Source organism: Nicotiana tabacum, chromosome 13, assembly GCF_000715075.1.
Source record: "Nicotiana tabacum cultivar K326 chromosome 13, ASM71507v2, whole genome shotgun sequence".
In the NCBI taxonomy this organism is placed as follows: domain Eukaryota; kingdom Viridiplantae; phylum Streptophyta; class Magnoliopsida; order Solanales; family Solanaceae; genus Nicotiana; species Nicotiana tabacum.
The window spans coordinates 98,635,344-98,645,605 of record NC_134092.1 but is presented as its reverse complement, the minus strand read 5'-3'; positions in this window follow the sequence as shown (position 1 = coordinate 98,645,605).

Here is a 10,262-nt window from a genome sequence, read left to right as displayed (position 1 = left end):
GGGTAAGTGTTCTTTATTATATAGTGATGTATTTCATAAATCTAAGCCTATATTCATCATTTATTTCAGATTTAGATGGAAGAAATTAGAATTTTTGTAAAACTTTCCAAAAACGAAAAATTTAGATTATAAGGTCCATTTGACATCGGAATTGGATAATTTCTGTATAGTTGGGCTCGTCTCAGAATGGGTGTTCGGATTTCGTAAGTTTTTTCGAGTTTTGAGACGTGGGTCCCACTGTCGAATATTTAAATAAATTTTAGATTTTTATCCGAAATATTTGTAAATTCATATGGAATTAATTCCTATGATTCATATTGAGTATATCGAATTGTTTGTGAATAGATTTAAAGCTTTTGGAGTCCAATTTAAAAGAAAAAGTTGTGGTTTTGCAAAGCGAGGTAAGTGTCGTGGTTAACCTTGACTTGAGGGAATAGAACCCTTAAATTATTTGTTATGTGAAATGCATGTGAACGACGTATAGGCGAGGTGACGAGTGTCTATACGTCGTCAAATTAATTATTTGCATAATTACTTAAAAATCATTAATTATCTTAATCATGAATTAATTATTATAATAATTATTTCTCTCTTATTCTTTGTCAAATATAAATTCTTGAATTCCTGCATTAATTGTTACATGCTATTTGAATTATTTATTTTAATTGTTATTTGGCATTTAACATATTAAATATTAAACTACCTATTTTCTCCCTGATTTCCATAATAATTTATTATTTGCCATTGTTTGTTTCATAATTAAATCATAATTATTGTATGCTTGTTGTCTTTATTTTATATTAATTATCGCATTTATTGGAGAAATTTCTTCTATAAGAATTTATTGAAATGGATATATTGGAGGATCGGGTTGCACGCCGCAACAGACTTATTAAAAAGTTCATATTGGAGGATCGGATTGCACGCGGCAACAGACTTATTAAAAGTCAATATTGGGGGATCGGATTGCACGCCGCAACAGATTATTAAAAGTCAATATTGGGGGATCGGATTGCACTCCGCAACAGACTTATTAAAAAGTCTATATATACTTGATTGAAATAAATATACGACATACTTGATTAAAAGGAATATATTGGGAGAGCGGGTTGCACGCTGCAACAGAATTGAATGTGAATATATTGTGAGAGCGGGTTACACGCTGCAACATAATTGGTTGAAATAATAATAGATTATAACTGATGAGTTGGCTTCAATTATTATAAATGAGCTACCTGATTTATTTCTATTATTTGTTGTTGTTATTAATATTACGTACAAGTTAATGTAAGTGAACCGCCTTAGCCTCGTCACTACTTCGTCGAGGTTAGGCTCAGCACTTACCAGTACCTAGGGTCGGTTGTATTGATACTACACTCTGCACTTCTTGTGCATATTTCGAAGTTGGTCCCAACGGCGTACCATAGACTTGCTCGGATTTCAGCTACCAGAGGAGACTTAAGGTATAACTGCATGGCGTCTGCAGTTCTGAAGTCCCCGTCTATTTTACTTTAGTTGTGTGTTTATTTCCAGATAGCTTTATTTTATTCAGACATTTATTTGTATTTATTCTAGAAGTTTGTGCACTTGTGACACCAATTATGGGATGGTATTTAGACACCGTTGTATTTATGGATTATTCACTATATTTCAAACTTTGCTTCCGCATTTGTTTCTTTGATTATTAATAATTTATAATTGGTTAATATTATTCTAACGTTGGCTTGCCTAGCAAGTGAAATGTTAGGCGCTATCACGGTCCGAAGGTGGGAATTTCGGGTCGTGACAGTTGGTATTAGAGCACTAGGTTACATAGGTCTCACGAGTCACGAGCAAGCTTAGTAGAGTCTGAAGGATCGGTACAGAGACGCATGTACTTATCTCTCAGAGGCTATGAAGTTTAGGAACAATATCACTTCTTTCTTATTCTGTCGTGCGAATTTATTCTATCATCGATAATTGAACCATTCTACTCTTATTCTCTTACAGATGGTGAGAACACGTAATACCTCTACCGATGGACAGGGACCAGAACCCTCGGTGAAAACTATGGCCAGGGGTAGAGGTCGAGGCTGAGGTCGTGCTAGAGGCCGAGGAAGAGGAAGAGGTAGAGCTCAGTCCAGAGCTCGAGCAGCCTCACCTGTTGAAGAACCTCAGGTGGACCTTCAGGAGGAGGTTCCAGTTCAGAATGTACCAGTTAGACCAGTTCAGGTCCCGGAAGGATTCATAGCCACTCCAGTGCTTCAGGACGCTCTAGTCCGATTGGTGAGTCTTATGGAGGGCGTGGACCAAAATGGTACATTTCCAGTGGTACCATTCGTCTCACAAGCTGGGGGAGGAGCACAAACTCCCACTACTCCCGCTCCAGAGCAGATGGCTCCCTAGAATCAGGCTCCAGCATCCCCGCCAGTTGGGTAGTTCAGCCAGTTGTTGCGGCATAGATCGGTGATAGGCCTGCCATGTCTTTTGAGGCCTTATTGAGACTGGATAAGTTTACTAAGCTCTTTCCAATTCACTTCAGTGGTACACCTTCAAAGGACCCACGGGATTATCTTGAACACTGCCACCAGATGCTGCGGAACATGGGTATATCTGAGACCAATGGGGTTGATTTTGTTGTATTTCAGATGACGGGTTTCGTCAAGAGATGGTGGAGAGATTATACATTGACCAAGCAACTTGGATCGCCTGCGCTTACCTAGGAGCAGTTTTCTCAGCTACTTTTGGAGAAGTTCCTCCCTATCACACTAAGAGAGGAATTCCACAAGCAATTTGAGCGTCTACAGCAAGGCAGTATGACTGTGACTCGGTATGAGCCCCGTTTTATGGATTTGGCCCGTCATGCTCTCCTTTTACTACCTACGGAGGGAGAGAGAGTGAGGAGGTTTATTGAGGGACTCTCTCACCCTATCAGACTTCAGATAGCCAAGGAGACCGAAACTGAGATTTCTTTTCAGGCGGCTGCTAATGTCGCAAGTAGGATCGAGATGGTTCTTGCACATGAGAGAGAGCAGAGGTCCGATAAGAGGCCTCGTCAGTTCAGTGGTTTCAGTGGTGCCCGTCTGGAGGCAGGGGTAATTTTAGTATGGGTCATCCTCCCAGACCATTTCATTCAGCACTTCATGCATCTCCCGGTGCTTCAAGGAGTCACAATCCTATTATGCCTTACTGTGGGCAGCCATCATTCAGTGCACATACATCTCCTATCAGTACATCACCACTCCAGAGTTACTACAACGGTTATCCGACCCATTTGGGTCAGCTTCAACTTCAGCAGCCACGGCACCAGGATGGTTGTTATGAGTGTGGGAACATTGGTCACATCAGGAGGTATTGCCCTAGATTGGCGAGTAACAGATCTCGGCAAGATTCTCGTGCCATCATACTGGCACCGGTTGCTTCACTGCCTGCTCAGCCAGCTAGAGGTAGGAGTCAAGCAGCTAGAGGTGGAGGTCAAGCCATTAGAGGTGGAGGTTAGGCCATTAGAGATGAAGGCCAGCCAGTTAAAGGCCGTCCCAGAGACGCAGTTTAGAGTGGTGGGGCCCACCCCTGATTTTATGCTTTTCCAGCTAGGCCTGAGGCCGAGTCAGCTGATGTTGTGATCACAGGTATTATTCCAGTTTTCCATAGAGATGCTTCAGTTCTATTTGATCCAGGATCTACTTATTCCTATGTGTCCTCCTATTTTGCTTCATATTTGGTTGTGCCTTGTGATTCTCTGAGTGCTTCTGTGTATGTATCTACACCGGTGGGAGACTCTGTTGTAGTAGATCATATCTATTATTCGTGTGTGGTTACTATTGGTAATCTTGAGACTAGTGTGGATCTTCTACTTCTTGATATGGTAGATTTTGATGTCATCTTGGGTATGGATTGGCTATCCCCTTTGTCATGCTATATTGGATTTTCATGCCAAGACAATGACCCTAGCTATGCCAGGGTTACCTCGGTTAGAGTGAAAAGGAACTCCTGATCATTCTTCCAGCAGGGTTATTTCTTATATGAAAGCTCGGTGTATGGTAGAGAAAGGGTGTCTAACCTATTTGGCTTATATTCGCGATCCTAGTGCGGATGCTCCTTCTATGGACTCAGTACCAGTTGTTCGTGAATTTTCAGAAGTATTTCCTGCAGATTTGCCGGGGATGCCACCCGACAGAGATATTGACTTCTGTATTGATTTGGCTCCGGGCACTCAGCCCATTTATATTCCACCATACCGTATGGCCCCGCCAGAGTTGAAAGAATTGAAAGAGCAATTACAAGACTTGCTTGATCAGGGATTCATTAGACCTAGTGTCTCGCTCTGGGGTGCACCAGTATTATTTGTAAAGAAGAAAGATGGATCTATGCGGATGTGTATAGATTATCGGCAATTGAACAAGGCCACTATCAAAAACAAATATCCGCTGCCAAGAATTGATGACTTATTTGATCAGCTTCAGGGTGCCAAGGTATTTTCGAAGATCGATTTGAGGTCTGGTTACCATCAGTTGAAGATTAGGGCATCTGATGTCCCTAAAACAGCTTTTCGAACTCGGTATGGGCATTACGAATTCCTAGTGATGTCATTTGGGTTGACAAATGTCCCAGCAACATTTATGGATTTGATGAATCGGGTGTTCAAGCCTTATTTGGATTCTTTTGTGGTTGTATTCATTGATGATATCTTGATTTACTCCAGCAGTCGAGAGGAACATGAGCAGCATCTTCGAAGTGTGCTTCACACCTTGAAGAATAATCAGTTATATGCCACGTTTTCAAAATGTGAGTTTTGGTTAGACTCAGTTGCCTTTTTGGGGCATGTTGTATCGGCAAAAGGCATAAAGGTGGATCCTAAAAAGATTGAGGTTGTTTAGAATTGGCCTAGACCTACTTCAATTACAGAGATCCGGAGTTTCCTGGGTTTAGCAGGTTATTATCGTCGGTTCGTGGAAGGGTTTTCATCTATAGCAAGCCCATTGACCCAGAAAGGTGTCACATTCAGATGTTCAGACGAGTGTGAGATGAGCTTTCAGAAGCTCAAGACCGCTTTGACTACAACGCTAGTGTTGGTATTACCCACAGGTTCAGGATCGTATACGGTATATTGTGACGCATCTCACATTGGGCTTGGTGCAGTATTAATGCAAGATGGCAAGATAATTGCATATGTGTCGCGGCAGTTGAAAGTTCACGAGAAGAATTATCATGTTCATGACTTAGAATTGGCAGCCATTGTTCATGCGCTGAAGATTTGGAGGCATTACCTCTATAGTGTCTCGTGTGAGGTATTTACTGATCATCGCAGCCTTCAGTATCTGTTCAAACAAAAGGATTTTAATTTGAGGCAGAGAAGATGGTTGGAGTTGTTGAAAGACTATGATATCACCATTTTGTATCACCTCGAAAAGGCCAATGTGGTGGCCGATGCTTTGAGTAAAAAGGTTGTGAGTATGGTCAGTCTTGCGTATATTCCGGTTGGTGAGAGTCCATTAGCTACAGATGTTCAGACTTTGGCTAATCAGTTCATGATGTTAGATGTTTCGGAACCCAGTCGGGTTCTAGCTTGCATAGTCGCTCGGTCTTCTTTATATAAGCGCATCAGAGAGAGGCAGTATGATGATCCTCATTTACTTGTCCTTAAGAACACGGTGTGGCACGGTGATGCCAAACAGGTTGTTGTAGGGGAGGATGGGGTTTTGCGAATGCAGGGTCGTATTTATGTGCCTAATGTGGATGGGCTTCGTGAATTAATTCTTGAAGAAGCACACAGTTCCAGGTATTCTATTCATCCAGGTACCGCCAAAATGTATCAAGATTTGCGGAAACATTATTGGTGGAGGAGAATAAAAAATAATATAGTTACATATGTAGCTCGGTGTCTGAATTGTCAGCAAGTTAAGTACGAGCATCAGAGACCTGGTGGTTTGCTTCAGAAGTTAGAAATTCCTGAGTGGAAGTGGGAGCGTATCACTATGGATTTTGTTGTTGCGCTCCCATGGACTCAGAGAAAATTTGACGCAGTTTGGGTCATTGTGGACAGGTTGACCAAGTCAGCACATTTCATTCCAGTGGCAGTTACCTATTCTTCAGAGATGTTAGCTGAAATTTACATTCGTGAGATTGTCCGCCTTCACGGTGTGCCCGTGTCTGTTATTTCAGATTGAGGTACGCAATTTACTTCACATTTCTGGAGGGCTGTACAACGTGAGTTAGGAACGCGGGTGGAGTTGAGTACAATATTTCATCCACAGACAGACGGACAGTCAGAGCGCATTATTCAGATATTGAAAGATATGCTCCGCGCTTGTGTTATAGACTTTAGAGGTTCTTGGGATCATTTTTTGTCACTTGCGGAGTTTGCTTATAATAATAGCTACCGGTCGAGCATTCAGATGGCTCCATATGAGACATTATACGGAAGACGATGCCGATCGCCAGTTGGTTGGTTTGAACCGGGAGAGGCTCGGTTGTTGGATACCTAGATTTGGGCATGTTAAATTCCTTCTCTAACTCCAAATAGTCTTTCTTGAATAAGTTCTTTATCCAATATAACTATTCATCCTATTGACAGTCGTCTTCTCTAATTTCATATTGATATTCCAAGTAAAATTTTCTTATAAAAAAGCGTAATACTCAAAACAATGGTTCCCCAAAACAAATAACACCATATTAAAAATGATAAATAGTACTACTAAAGTAAGCTTCTATCACATGGTCGATTGCATTCCTTCCCTTGTTTAGAGCTTCTATCATTGTCTAATTTTAAGAGAATTTATGCGATGTAGAAAATCAAATTACCCGTAGAAACATTGAATTTACACGATAGGTATAACTTTGTTCAAAGTAAAAGTGACCTTTATATATATAAAGAACGAGAGTCGGTTCATCGTATTCTTGTTTATGTAGGATTAGTATAACTTTGGAACAAAAACAATACAGTTTTAGATTTCCGTTCAAATTCATGTTAGGAATAGTGTCCTAACAGGTAATTGTTTTTTTGGACAAATAATGTATCTTCTAAATGGTATAAAAGTCTATTAACATTTTAAGGATATTTTGGTCGTCCAACATTTAGCGTGGAATATTCATGTTTTTATAATAATATTAGGTTCTATGTTCGTGCGATGCACGAAATATCTTGTATCAGCTTTCGATCTTGTATCTAATCAAAGCAGCTTTGCTCCATTACAACTTGCTCCAGTAATTGTCAATATAGGTCTGAATTATCCATATGTGTTTTCGTAAATTCGAAAGGCTGAAACTTGATTTGGTTATTTTCTATTATTATGCGTAAATCTCTTTTAATATAGATTAAAAACAAAGGTTAAGATATGTGCTATAAGATACCTGTCAGCCTCATGTCTTCTCTTCCCATGGAAGCAGAAAACATTCCATTGATCTTTATCAATTATTTATCTTTATACAGTTACATGTTTATTTTTTAATTTTAGTCAATAAAATTTTATCGAACATAAATTACTTGAGAAATATGAAATAAGTTAATAACAATAAAAAAGAAAATGATAACAAAAAAGATTAATACTTCGTATGTTGGATAAAGTCCAATTAAAAGAATTTTAACCAAAATCAACTTCGTAGGGTCGGCGTATGTGTAGTTTAAATCAGAAAAGAATTGTAGAGTTAAGTGATTTATAATTATATCCTTAAATTATACAAATATTTAAGGTCATAAAAATCGATAATATTTCGAGGACATATTTAGACAATAAAATTTTATCGAACATAAACTATTTGAGAAAAAGTCAGTAACAAAGAAGAAGAAGAAAGATCAATACTTCGTATGTAGTGATAACAATTGATATGATCCAAAACTTAAGGTCTAATTAAAGGAAATAATCTAAAACGATAAAGTCTCAAAAGAATTTTACCTAAAATCAACTTTGTAGGGTCCGCGTATATGTAGTTTAAATCGAAAAAGAATTCCAACCTTAGGTGATTTACAATTATATCCTTAAATTGTACAAATATTTAAGATCATAAAAGTCAATTAATATTTCGAGGATATTTTAGTCGTTCAACATTTAGCATAAATTATTCGTGCTTTTATAATAATAAGGAATTAAATTTATTAAAAGTTACATACAAGAAGGAAAAATCATTGAAAAGCAATTGTCTTAGTAAAACTACAACAATCTTTTAAATTGAAAATCAATCATATTATCAACATAATAGTTGAATTCAAAACGAATGAACATCGTATTAAAAGCATGCTTTTAAAAACTTTTTTTGTCTTTTCTGTAAAGTCTTTCGAAACTTATTCCTGAATTTTATTTATAATTTTTCTACATTAAACAATTAAGTCATTTGAAGAGGATGCTTATTCAGTAGTCGAGTGTTAGTGAGTCATATTGCTTTAAAAAAATTATGAGTAAGTTTTGTTACACATGCCAAATAATAGATTAAGAAGGAAATGTATTTATGTTAGTTTCTTCGCAGTTCTTTCATAATATTTCTTTTTTGAGTCACTCGAGTTTTAATTCATTTGCTCTTTATGTTTGCGACCGAAATAAATATTTGAATCTAACCTTGTTTGTCCGGTTATAGTCCAAGTAGGATTGGTATGACGACATTGGAATTTTGTGTTGTCTGAGAAGAAGTAGGCTACTATCACAAAGACACAAAACGATAAAGACCCAAACAAATTTGACCCAAATTCAACTTAGTAGGCTTGACATATGTAATTTAAATCGAATTAGTAATAGATTTTTTTTTTAAAATTATATCCTAAAATTAATCGGATTCCGTTAGAAAGAGAAGTTCCAAATCTATCTCGGAGTTCTCCACATTCATGTTCGTTTGTTCGAAAATTCCTTTTGTATGTGAATTCTTACGGGAAGGATTTATAGGTATTAATATAGTGGATTGTATTAAAGTTATATTCCTTGTTTGACTCCAATTTGGAAATTTAGAATTCGGGTTATGTCCTTTTATTATGAGTTATTATGCTTAATATTATAAGGTTATTTTTGTAAATTGATATTATATTCATGCTTTTATAATAATATAGATAGATATAGATAGATATAGATTATTTTGTAATAATTAAATAATAAATCAAGGTGATAAATGATAATGTATATTATTCCATTCGTCTCGATTTCTGCGACAATATTCGTATTTTAAAAGTTAATCGTTTTTTTACCATGATTTTGTCTATATATTTTAAATATTTTAAATTGGTAATTATTGTGACTAATAATATATTTTTACATCATTTTCAAATATGTAAATTTAATCTCAAAAATCTTAAAGATTCTTTGTTTGAATTCATGGCCAAAATTAATTTGTTTGGCTCTTGAAATTCTAACACCATCACATAAATTGAGACAAGTATATATAATTATTATTAGTGACAATTACATGTATAAAAGATATATGTTAGCTTCTAAGGCTGTATTCTAATGATTAATAAAATAAAAAATTACGAGATCTCAAATTTAAATTCTCTAACATAAACAAAAATATTACGCCATCATTCGAAAAAGGGACTTTTTCGTATCTATACAAATTTTTAAACTTATTTACCCGGTTTTGTCTAAGTTTTCATATTTACAGGAAGTAACAAAAGTTTTTTACAAAATATATACAAATCTGGTTGAAATCTACAGCTTATCTACAACATAAGTACACATTTTTTGTACAGAATCCGGTCAAAAATTATAATTTATATATAATTTATATACAACTTATTTACAACTTACATGCAAAATATATATAATTTGTTCATGTCTCTTTTTCGAGTTTCAATCTGAAATTTCAACCAAAACCACCTCGAATTTTCACCAAATTGTCTCAAATTTGAGATATAAACTCCAACGGATATTCCCAATCATTTGCAACAACACCCAATTCAAACAAAATATAATTTCATAAAATTTCATTTTTGAATTCAAAGCTTTGAAGCTTTTTAATGTCTGTCAATGAAGTTTTTAATGGATTAACATAGTTTCCAATTCAATCTACTCGCTTTTAATTAATACTATTTTATTTATTGATTCCAAAAAGCTAAAAGAATGATAACTAAAATGATTCTCTTCATCGGAGCTAATTTTTTTTCTTATTTACTTCCTCATTTTCATAGGATCTGAAGCAAGAACTTTGTTAGGTACTAATCTTCTCTTTTTTTTCACTTAACATTAGTATCATTTCTTCAGTTAATCCACATGAAGATATTAATATAAGAATAATGATAGAGAATGAAAGAGATCGAAGAGAGAGAGCGAACAAGTAATTACCTATTAAATTTCTAATATAATGGG